Source organism: Miniopterus schreibersii (genome assembly GCF_964146895.1).
Source record: "Miniopterus schreibersii genome assembly, chromosome: 1".
Lineage (NCBI taxonomy): Eukaryota > Metazoa > Chordata > Mammalia > Chiroptera > Miniopteridae > Miniopterus > Miniopterus schreibersii.
In genome coordinates, this window is record NC_138101.1 from 64,867,261 (window position 1) to 64,878,932 (window position 11,672).

Sequence of the window (11,672 nt, forward strand, 5' to 3'; positions counted from 1 at the left end):
AAAATATATGAATTTATTAAGCTAAAACTTAAACAAAGTACAAATAGTTTTGGTTGTTCCCCTCCATACATAAAAAAACCCTGGGCATCAAGACATATAATCAACCACAATCATATACAGGAGGGGCAAAAGTAGGTTTACAGTTGTTTGTATGTAAAATAATACAATAATTAATAAATAATAATACATGAATAAATTGTTCATGTACTCACAACTATAAATCTACTTTTGCCCCACCCTATATAGAGCTAGCCAATATATAAAGCTTAAGGCTAAACACCTACCTTCTAGCTAGCACAGAGCTTGGCATCTAGTAGAAAACTGGTAAATACTTCTTAAATGAACAATACAAAGTAAATTATGGAGAGGGAATTGAATTACATATCGAGTTCTAGGTGTATAAATCATGACATAACTTATAAACATGTATTTTCTAATGGGGACATGGAAGCCACCATGATAGCAAAGGGAAACCAAGCTAGAACGTTAATTTTTAAAAAATAAACCATCATGTGACTAGCTTATATTCAGCAAATTACAAGTTAATTGTAATGAAAATGAAGAGACAGTGGATTTCCTTGCGAAGACAGAAAAGATTCCCAGTACCAAATCTAGCACTTGGTGGACTATTTAGACTATATGTTTATCACTTCACTCAAAAAGCCAGTCACCATGATGGTGTTGAAATATATATTTCAATAAAAAATCTGATTTACACTTTTCACATAGATCTAAGTTAATTTCTTAGTTGAGAAATCAAGGACAGTCATATAGATTACAATGTAATTAACAGTGGTGGTTTTTTTACATAATTACATTCAGAGCAATGTTTTTTAGTGACTGACTCAACCATGAGGGGAACTTTGAAAATAAAATATATGATAAATACGTCCACTATACTATACATAAAACACACACATTTTCAGAGATGCAGTTTTATATCTCAAGAAATATAAAATCTCATAGGGAGAAGAAACAGTCTTTCTGTACTTTCTACAATTTACTTAAAAAACACAAAATCTTGAAAAATGTTGTGTGTTAATCAAAATTTAAGAGACAAAATAGGTTGTCATTTTACCTAATATTCAGCTCACCGAGGAAACTCTAATCTCTCAGGTTTAGACCTTTAACACATCAACAGTTGTTCATGGTTATCAGTAACTCTGAACTTAGCTGCCTTTTGAGCTGGCAAGTTTTGCTGAAAGGGATGTGCATGACAATTATGATTGGACAGCTGTAAACATGGTGACCATTTTATTTTCTGGAAGTTATTTAGGTCAATGGAAACCCTGCAATTGTGTCAGTTGATATGACTACAGAATTACTCAACATTACTAAAGTTGTTGAAATGGAAATTGCCAATATTCTTGTGTTCTCTAGACACTTCTTTTCAGACTTGTTTAAATGCATTTCTTTTTTTCTGGTTATTTTCTACAGAATTCCCCAACAAGTAGCTTTTAGAAAGTTTGTAGACTTAGATAAATAATATTTTGTTAGATCACTTATTTCGTAAGTGAAATATTGACAAACAGAGAGGACACTCAGGAGGCCCATTTCATCATTAACATCTAGTGTTGTCCGTCTTACACAATGTCTACCACCCTTTCCTCCCCGCCCCATTCTCAGACCCTTGTGGATTATTTAACTAGCTTCTGGTGGTACAGTCTTTAAACTAACTACACAATAACAATTTCCCAGTTCTTCTTTAATGACAAAACCCCAAATTTACTTGGAGTTACAATGTGCCCAGCTAGAAAAATCACCTCCCCGTCTCTTTTGTAGCAGGCATAGTCAAGTGCTGAAGGTCTGGCCAGTGCACTAGAAACAGAAGTGTTGGAGGAGACTTCCTGGAAGGCTCCTTGAAATTATTGAGAAGTGTTCCCTTTTTGCTCTCCTTCCTGCTGCCTATAAAGTGGAAGTAATGCTTAGTGTTTCAATAGCCATTTGACAGCCAGCGCTCATATGAAGGAGAATTATAGAACCCCAACACCAAAAATGACCACAAAACCATCACACTAGCCCTGGACTGCCAACTTTCCTGGCTTCTCTTACTTAGAGGAAAAGTAAACTAGAGTTTTAAATGCTATGATTGGAATTGTCTATGGTGCACAGTTCCAGTTTTAGTGGCAAATGGATGGTAGGCTCAAACACGGTTACTAAGGACAGTTTAAAGAAGGGACCCTTTACAAGGGTGTGGGTAAGGTTAAGGCAAATGGATACATTTAACAACCATGAGGAAACCCCTTTGGCCCTTAGGCCCTAAAGAGTTAAGGGAGAGAGGCATTATTGGCCCCAGGCTGCTATAGAATTGAGTCTCGCCTGGCTGGTGTGGCTCAGTGGTTGAGCATCGACCTATGGTCCATGAGATCACAGTTCAATTCCTGGTGAGGGCACATGCCCAGATTGCAGGCTGGATTCCCAATAGGGGGCGTGCAGGAGGCAGCTGATCAATGACTCTCGTTATTGATTTTTCTATCTCTCTCTCTCCCTCTCCCTTCCTCTCTCTGAAATCAATAAAGATATATTTTTTAAAAAAGAAAAAAAGGATTGGTACTCCCCATAGTATCTATAGTTCTTCAAGTAGACAGGCTTAGCTAGGAGTGACTCAGGATAACAGTCCCTCTGGCCTCACACTTTACCTGCTCTCTCTTTTCTCCCGCTGTGTCTTCTATTAACCAAACTCAATCATAAAATTAGAGGGTAAAGGTAGTCTGTTCAAAGAGTCCATAAAAATCTGCCTCCAGGGGCACAAGGCAGAGGGGAGAAGGGTAGAAAGTAAAGCTGGACAGGCCAATGGAAAATGTCCAGCCCAACTTCAATAATTACCTTCTTGCTTTCAACTCTGTTCTCTTTCCTTCCATCCCCACCACAACAAATCCACCCCACAGTCCATCATTATCTTCTTAAAGTACAGACTAATATCATCATTTCTCTCCTGTGCTCAAAATTCTTCAGCATATTCTAGTTGCCCAACAAGTCAAGTTGAAGCTCCTTCACTAAGCATGCAAGGAGTCACCATCCTGTCTATCCCACTCTCCAAACCTATTTCCCTGCAATTTCCCACCTGTATCATGTGTTGCAATCAAACCACAACAATTACCATTCCGAACAAGAGCCTGTGCTTTCCCATTTTCTTTGCCTTTGCCCTTGCTAGCTTAAAGGGCAGGGTGCTCTTGTCTTTCTCATCTGTGAAAACTTCATCCATATTTTAAGGCATAGCTTAAAAGCCTGTTTCCTATGTAACTTATCCTGACACATTTAGCAGATACGGACTCTACCTCCTGCTTGTGAATATTAGTACTTTATTTCTACTGCTTATATGAATTGCCAACTACCAATTCCCTCCTCCACTCCCCACAGCATGTTCTTTCTCAGTAAATGCCCTACAGTTGCTCAAACCAATACTTTGGAATCATCCTGGCTCCTCTTTCCTGCTCAGTTCCTATATCCAATCCTCCAGCAAACCCTACTGCCTGTATCTTCAACATATATACAGAATTCAGGCCCTTGTCACTGCCTATCCTGGTCCAGGCACCATCTGGTTCTTGCTGTATTATTGTAATAGTCTCCTTTTCATCAGTTCTCATCTACCACCACTGCCTAGGAACCTGACAGCAAGAGCCATCCTTTTATTTACTTATTTTTTAAAAATCCTCACCTAAGGATATTTTTCCATTGATTTTTAGATAGAGCAGAAGGGAGGGAGGGAGAGAGAGAAACATTGATGTGAGAGAGACACATCTATTGGTTGCCTCCAGAATGTACCCTGACCAAGGCTGGGGACTGAACCTGCAACCCAGGTAGGTACGTGCCCTTGACAGGGAGTCAAACCTGCGACCCTTTGGTGCAGGGCCAACACTCTAACCACTGAGCCACGCCAGCCAGGGCAAGAACCATCCTTTTACAATCTAAATGAAAGGTCACTCCCTTGTTCAGTATCCTCCACTGGCTTCGTGTCTCATCCAGAGTAAAAGCCAAAGACCTCCCAATGCCCTACGAGGCCCTACATGACACTAACCCCTTTGACACACGCACCCGCATGCACACGGCCTCTCTCCCTGCATCCCCTCTTTCTTCATAATTCCTGTCACCAGGAATTATTATTATTCTAATGATAATTCCCCCCTTGCTGTTGCTAGAACCATCGAGCCTATGTCCTTTTGCATGTGCTTAGACTTAAGCCCTACCCAAGCTATCCACTGGTTTATCCTCCGAATTCTTCAAGTTCTCTGCTCCAGGGAGCCCATCCCTGATCACTCTGCATAAAATAGAAGCCCCTCCTCTCACAGCACAGTCCGTATTCTCTACTTTCTACCATAGCACTTATCCACATCCCACTGACTCTGTACATACTTTTTAGTTTAGGTATTATCTGTCTTCCCTCACACTAATGTAAGCTCCATGACAAGGACTTCATTTACTGCTACCTTGCCTGTACCAAGATCAATGCTTAGTATACAGTAGCTGCGGAGAACACGAAATAAGTAGCAGAAGTTTTTTATTCTTTTTGTAAAATTATGTAATTCCCATAGCCTTATAATAGAAATATAATATGAGATACATATGTAATTTAATTTTTTCTAATTGATACTTTTGAAAAAGTAAAAAAGTCTATGAAATTACCTTTAATAACAAATTTGATTTAACCCAATATACCCAAATCATCATCTTAATATGTAATCAATATAAAATTTTTAATAATGTATTTTATATTTTTTATACTATCGTCAAAATTTGGGGTGTATTTTATGCTCATTTTAAGTGTTCAGTTCAAACTAGCCATATCCAAAGTGCTCAACAGTCATATGTGGCAGGCGTCTACTTACTGGACAGTATAGTTTTATACATGTAATGGTGACAAAATTGCAAAGGGGGAAAGAAAGAAATATGTTCAAACTCCAGAAAGCTCTGAGGCATATGGGAAGAGGGGAATGAAGAGCTTTCAACTTACAAAACTGTAGGACAATGGTTGCTGTGAAATATGGCCAGGAGCAGTTAAAGCACATTGTTTCGTAAAACATCTGGAGTTGTAAGAGGATGTGGTCACATGCAGATAAAAGTTCCCCAGACAGAATGGAAAGAGTGGTTGGGAAAGACAAGAGTAAGAAGATGAATTCAGGATGAAGAAGTGGAAGAGGAGAGCCCTGCCTGTTGGGTGATGGTGAACAGTCAAAGAGATGGGAAGCATGGGAGGCCCACCTGGTCCAAGGTTCCCAAACGAACTCTGGTGAATGTTTTTTCTCTTCTGGTATCAGCAGAGGCTGATGGATGCTATAGCAGTGGCTCAATGAGCAATCACAGACCTTTGTTTAGGTTTGCATGTTGATTTGTGGTCTCCCCAAAGAGGACTTAAAGTTTGAGAAGACTGTTGCACTAAAACTACAACTCAATGGGAGAAAACAGACTCATCAAGTTTATCTCTAATATTAAACTTTTAATAATGTATAGAAGGCTTCTTTACTCATACCTTAACCAAGGAGAGTGTCATCAGCCAAGGCAGAGGAAATGCTTCTTTCAGAAGCATTGGCAAAAAATAAATGTTGACATAAAAAATAATAAACCAATAATGATATCGTTTAAATAATAATCCAAATTTGTAAAGTAAATTTGTTCTTCCTCTCCTATTCACTATACTACTATGGCTTTTCTAGAGATGGTAAGGTGGGAAGAAAAAGAAATAAAGGCAGAAACATTGTTATTTAGCTTGTATAGCATTTGCCATTCGGTTCATCAAAATGCTATTGTTTCCTTTCACCGGGTATTTTGAGGGTTTTTAAGAGACCTCTGTTGGGGTGAACTCCCCCGGAAGTTTTCTTGGGAGGGCCTCTTTCAGACAGCCCAAGCGGTCCATACTTGGCCAATGTGATATTTGCAGACTTCCCTGCCCTACTGAATTGTCCCATCATAGCCCTGTCTTTTTCCGTCAGCTTTCACAGGTCCCTTCAGCCAGTCTCCCTTTTAGAAATTTGTTCGAAATTGAATAGAGTGTTATTCCCCAGGGCCTTTGGTTATAGGTTAATGGGAAGCATCCCTGTCCTGTCCACCAGGCAGAGGGAAGGAGAAATATCACTGTTGAATAAATGAAGAAGATCACCTAAATGAGAACTGAAGTTATTTATTCAGCACCTATTATAACAAGGAGGTCAGCACCGGAACTTACATCAACTCAAAGGCATAATTTGAAGGTCTAGTCCGGGTCAAGGCACACACCTTTCATCTACAGTTGGAGAAGAGAGTCTGGTTATCTGACAAGTGTGAACAGATAGGATGATGGAATTTCATGGAAAATTTTTTCTGAAGCCACAACTCTTTCAGAGATGTAGGAAGCAAGGTCATCACCTAAAAGGATGGGAGAGACGGTACTGAGGGTTTGAAGAGAGAGCAAGTACAGAACATGGTTCAGGAAAGGGAAAGATTGGAGAATGGACTAGGGGTGTGCAGTTTGATTCCTTGGCAGCCCTAAGGGGCCACCTGAGAGTCGAGGTCATAAATTTAACACCTGTCAGTGTTTCAGTGTTCAGACCAGAGTCCCTGTTCTGCCCAGTGAGCACCATATAAACAGAGTGAGGCGGAGGAGTCGACATTGTGTAGCTAACTGTAATGCCTGCCTGTGCATTTAAGCTGCGGAACGAGAGGAGTGATGGGGATATTCAGAGGATGCTGGATTGTAAAAATGTGATAGGATCAATGAGTCAGAGATCCTAGTAGAATTGAAGGATTGCTGGGTTCTGGGTACTAGAGAGAACTGAACTGGAAAAATCAGTGAAAAGACTGATTTCCTTTTAAGTAAGGCATCCCTGTGGCAGGCCTGTGTGGTGAGTACTGGAGTTACAACATCCCAGAGCGGTCTTACATTCGCTCCTGTTTGATCACTCAAGATATTGCTACCTGGATCCACTTTTTATGTTCATTTCTCAGTTTAGGAGTAAATTTTAACTCCAACTTTCCTTGAAGGTAAACTGAGCTTTCAATTTCTCAAAGGAGACTTTGAAAACTCCAATTCGGAGTCCTAGCCAACACAGATCAACTTTGTGGTTATCTCCGAGTGCCAATGAATACGACTCTTCTGGTTTCCAGCTCTAGGCAGGGTGGTGGGGAGGAGAGGGAGATTCAAATATGTATACCACCCCTCTTTCTTGAATTTAAGGTTTTTACCTGAGTGAACGCCAAACCGAGGCCCTTGGCTACTGCTTACTGAGATTGGTGATTTGTTCATGCAGAAATTTATTCCTTATATCTTTTTTTAAGCTCCTGAGTATTTTTTTCTTTCTTGTAAACTGAGCTATCCATTTGAAAAGATGTTTATAATATTTTATCAAGCACTTCCAGATATTTTGTAGCAGAAAGGTTCACAGGTTATCTAAACTGTGAATTGCCAGAAACAGATGTTCATCGTCTATCTTTAGATTAGAAGTTAGTTGATGTGGATTTTTTCTCATGCATCTGTAATCAACCACTCTGTTGTTGGCATTTTCCCTCAAGTATGCATCCTATGAGAGAGCTTCCAGTAACTAGGTAATAATCTCTATCGCTTAGTAGGTAAATTTCCATTTTAATACCCTTTGAGTACTGATATACTCTCTAATTTTATTCATAATCTTATTGTTCTCTTTACCATATTTATTCTTTGCCTCACTTTTAAAAATTCCCCTGCCTTATGTTATATTAATACATTTTTGTAATCTTTCATTTTTTTCCCCTCTCTTAATTTCAAACATATAGATTCAATTGTGTGCTTATAGCAATTACCCTTACACTTTTAACTAAAAAACTCAAATAAGATATTTTTCCAATAAATTCTAAAGTTATTCAATATTTCTATTCTTTAACAAGCTTTAATTACCCATTTATTATCATACCATTTTGCCATAGAATGTCTAAACAAAACAGTTATCTTTCTTATAATTAGTTTTTCATTAGATTTCCAAAATACTTTGCTTATTTCTTTGCTGACAATTTTTGTTTTATGGCTCTCCTTCCCTCCAGATGTCTTCTTCCTGAAGAACATCTTGTAGTAATTGCCGTGCACCTGAAAACGTCTTTCTTTTATCTTCACTTTTGAAACACAGTGGAGCCAGGCACATTTCTTCTTGATTCCTTTCTCTTCAATAAACTTCAAAGATGTTACTTTTTTCTCAAGAGAAATGTAAATTCTGCTTGAGTTCCAATGGCAAGACTTCTCATTCTTATTTACCTAATTCTTCTGAGCAGTTTCCCACGTTCCCATTACTAAGCAATTCACGATTGGTCTTGCTTCTTCTATACCCTTCCCTATTTACTCCCTCCCTCCATATTATTTTAAAGCAAATGCCTAACATCATATATTTTATCCATCAATACGTTAGTATGTATCTCTAAAAGTCAAGGACTATTTTTATAACACAACAATACTATTATCAAAGTAAAACAAAACAAAATTAACAATAATTCCTTAATATAATTAAATGTCTAGTCACTGTTCAAGTTTTCAATTATCACATATACATCATAATTTTTAACAGTTCTTTTGAATCAGGGTACAAATAAAGTTATCATATTGTGTTAGTTAATATATATTCTAAGCATCTTTACATCTTTAGGTTTCCCCCTTCAACTTGCTTTTTCTTGTAACTTTTTGTTAAATAAATCAAGTCCTTATTTTCCTGATTGCTGGTGTAATTTAATATGTTTCTATGTCACTGGCGTTCCCTATATATTGAACCAGATATATGTTAAATCTTTTGTGTGTGTAGCAGATTGTTTTCTTCCAGACACGATTCCTGTTTGTCTCTCTTTTTGTGATATTAGCCATTGATGTCAATGCCTAAACCTATTATGCCTTTTATTAGCAGATTTCAAAGTTCTAAGGACATTTAAATATAAACCATTCATTTTATCAAATTTCACTGAAGCATTTATAACTTACCGTTCTATTAGCCTCAACAAAAGAAGAGCTGTGATTGTTACTGTTGTTTTTCCAGCTCCTGGCCTGCCAGCAGGCTGGCTACGTGAATGTCTGAACCACTGTTCAGTGTACCTTCATGATCTGGGCCAACACACCAGTGTTCTCGTGACATCACGGTGGATGAAGTGGTAACAGGCTGGATTCAACTACATCTAAAACTGAGATCCCTGCAAAAGCAATCAGAACTGCACTGAGAGCATAAGTCAAAGCAAATGCTGAGAAAGCCTTTGACAGTAGTGTAAAACTGGTGAATGTGAAAAATAGTAATGTACCCCCATTAAAGTTTGAAATGTTACATTTTCAAGGTGGAGGTATGTGGGCATATATTACAGCAGATTGAAAAATAATATCACTCTATCAAAAAATGGCTTAATATTAAATTGACAATGCTAATAAATTAAAATGTGATTCTCAAAAAACAAACTAAAAATCTTCCTCAAAAATAGATATTCTATTTCCCACATTGGATGAAATAGAAGAGACCAAGGTATGATGTTGGTTTCCTCATGATATATGTTTATTGGGATAGAGGAAGTGGTGACTGACCTGTTATTCAGAAAGAAGAGCAGCACAGAGAGCATGAGGAACCAGAGAAACCGTGTTCTTATCACAATGTGAAATATAAGGTACCAGAAAGAACAAAATAAAAAACACAGAGAATGGCTGAAAGTAGAAAGATTCTGAGGAAAAAAGTGATGGCATAAGTAATAAGCTTGAAGTAAGAAAGGAAGCAGAGGTGAAAATAATTCAAGCTCTTTGGAAAGTAGCATCACAATAAAAGTATTAATACACTTTGATTCAGTTATTCTAGATTTAAGAGTTACTCTAAAGCCTGGCTGGGCCTGGCTCAGCAGTTGAGCATGAACCTATGATCCAGGAGATAGATGTTTGATTCCCGGTCAGGCCACATGCCAGGGTTCAGGGTTCGATCCCCAGAAGGGGGCATGCAAGAGGCAGCCGATCAATGACGACTCTCTTATCATTGATGTTTCTCTCTCTCTCCCTCTCCTTTCCTCTCTCTGAAATCAATAAAGATATATTAAAAAAAAAAAAGAAGTTACCCTAAGAAAAAAGTCTGAAATTTTAAAAATTATCATGCCTAAGTTGTTTAACATTGGCTTATAAATACAAAACTTGGAAACAATGACCCCAGTGAAAATATCTGGGGAATGATTCGATGACCAACAGCATACAGTAAAAAAGTAGTCATTCAAAATGTTGTTTGTAAATTATTTGATGACATAGGAAACTGAATATGCTGTAGCAGTAATTATTTTACATATATATTTATATAAAATATGTACATGTTATAGTATCAATAAGTATATAAGGATAATAGATGTATAATGATACACCATGATAAAAAATGATGCCAGAATTAAGAAATAGCTGTCAGAAAAACATTACATTTGACCACTCAGAAAAACATGTTGAAAAAATAAAATTGAGGATGTAACTGTAAAGTTTTTTAGTAAAGCCTCAGATAACTCTAAGGAGAAAAGTTCTGTCAAATAACAGGATTTTAAAAAGCATACAGTATTTTTCCTAAGGCAGTCTTAGCAGAAGCTTATCTCAAAAAGATTATGTGAGTGGCTTTTGTGTAATGAGGCAAACCCCAATAAGATTCATGGGAGACAAAACATTTTAAAAAGGATAGTGTGGCAGAAACACCACTAGTTTGGATAGAAAGAGATAGAAATGAAAAGGAACCTTACATTTTCTTAATTTGATAAAGAAATACAATATCTCATACCCATGGAAAAGTAGAGGTATCCTATAGGAGATGCTGCAGGAGAATTCTCTAAAGTATCACTACTGTTTCTGGGTGTTAAGACTTAAGGTTGACGTCTTCTTTTCTATTTCCTTACACTTATCTGTACTTTTCAAATTTTCCATGAGTGTGAATTAAATTGATGATTCCTTGGAAAGAGCATAAAAGCAAACTAATATGAAGGTAAGAAGTCAAAACCAGATCAACAGTCGGTATCTATTAGACACATGGATAGGTTAATAACCATTTCTCCTCTAAGCTGTTGTTATGTTTTAATCCCTTTCTTTGAGAAGCTTCTTGAATATATGGTCTATGCTTTATTTTGCAGTTGTTTTCTCACAATTACCTTTTTTTAGTCCCTGGAATCTGACTTCTGTCATTTCACTCTTCTGAAAATAATCTTCAGTCATCACCAATCTAACAAATATTCTCTGCTTTCTAACTAATAATCTCCAAAGTTGTGATATTATGACATTCTTCTTCTTAAAATAATCTCATAAAAAACAGGGCTAATTTTTTTCAGCAGGAGAGTAAATAGGATGATGTTTTAGAAAATTTGCTCCACTATCTATTGAGAAGTTAGAGTAAAGGGAGCACAGTTACAACAGAACAACCCTTTGTTTCCCTTTTCTGTGAAATCTGTCTGTTCTTGACCTTTGCCTGTATTTTGTTAGGGAGGGGTTAGTACGTTTCTCATCCATTTGCTTGAACTCTTTCCATTAAGATACTCTCAAAGATCTTAATTCTTTTTTACATTTGTAATTCATTTCTTCCCAGTTTATTATTTGTCTTATGATTGTATGTTTACATCTTCGGGTCTGTTTTTCATTATGAATGTAACATGCTTATATTCCTTGCAGCAAGTTCAAATAATAGAGACATGCATGAAGTACAAAGCAAAAGATAGAATGGCATGGTATAAAAACCATCCTACACTTAAACTATGCCTGCCCCTTT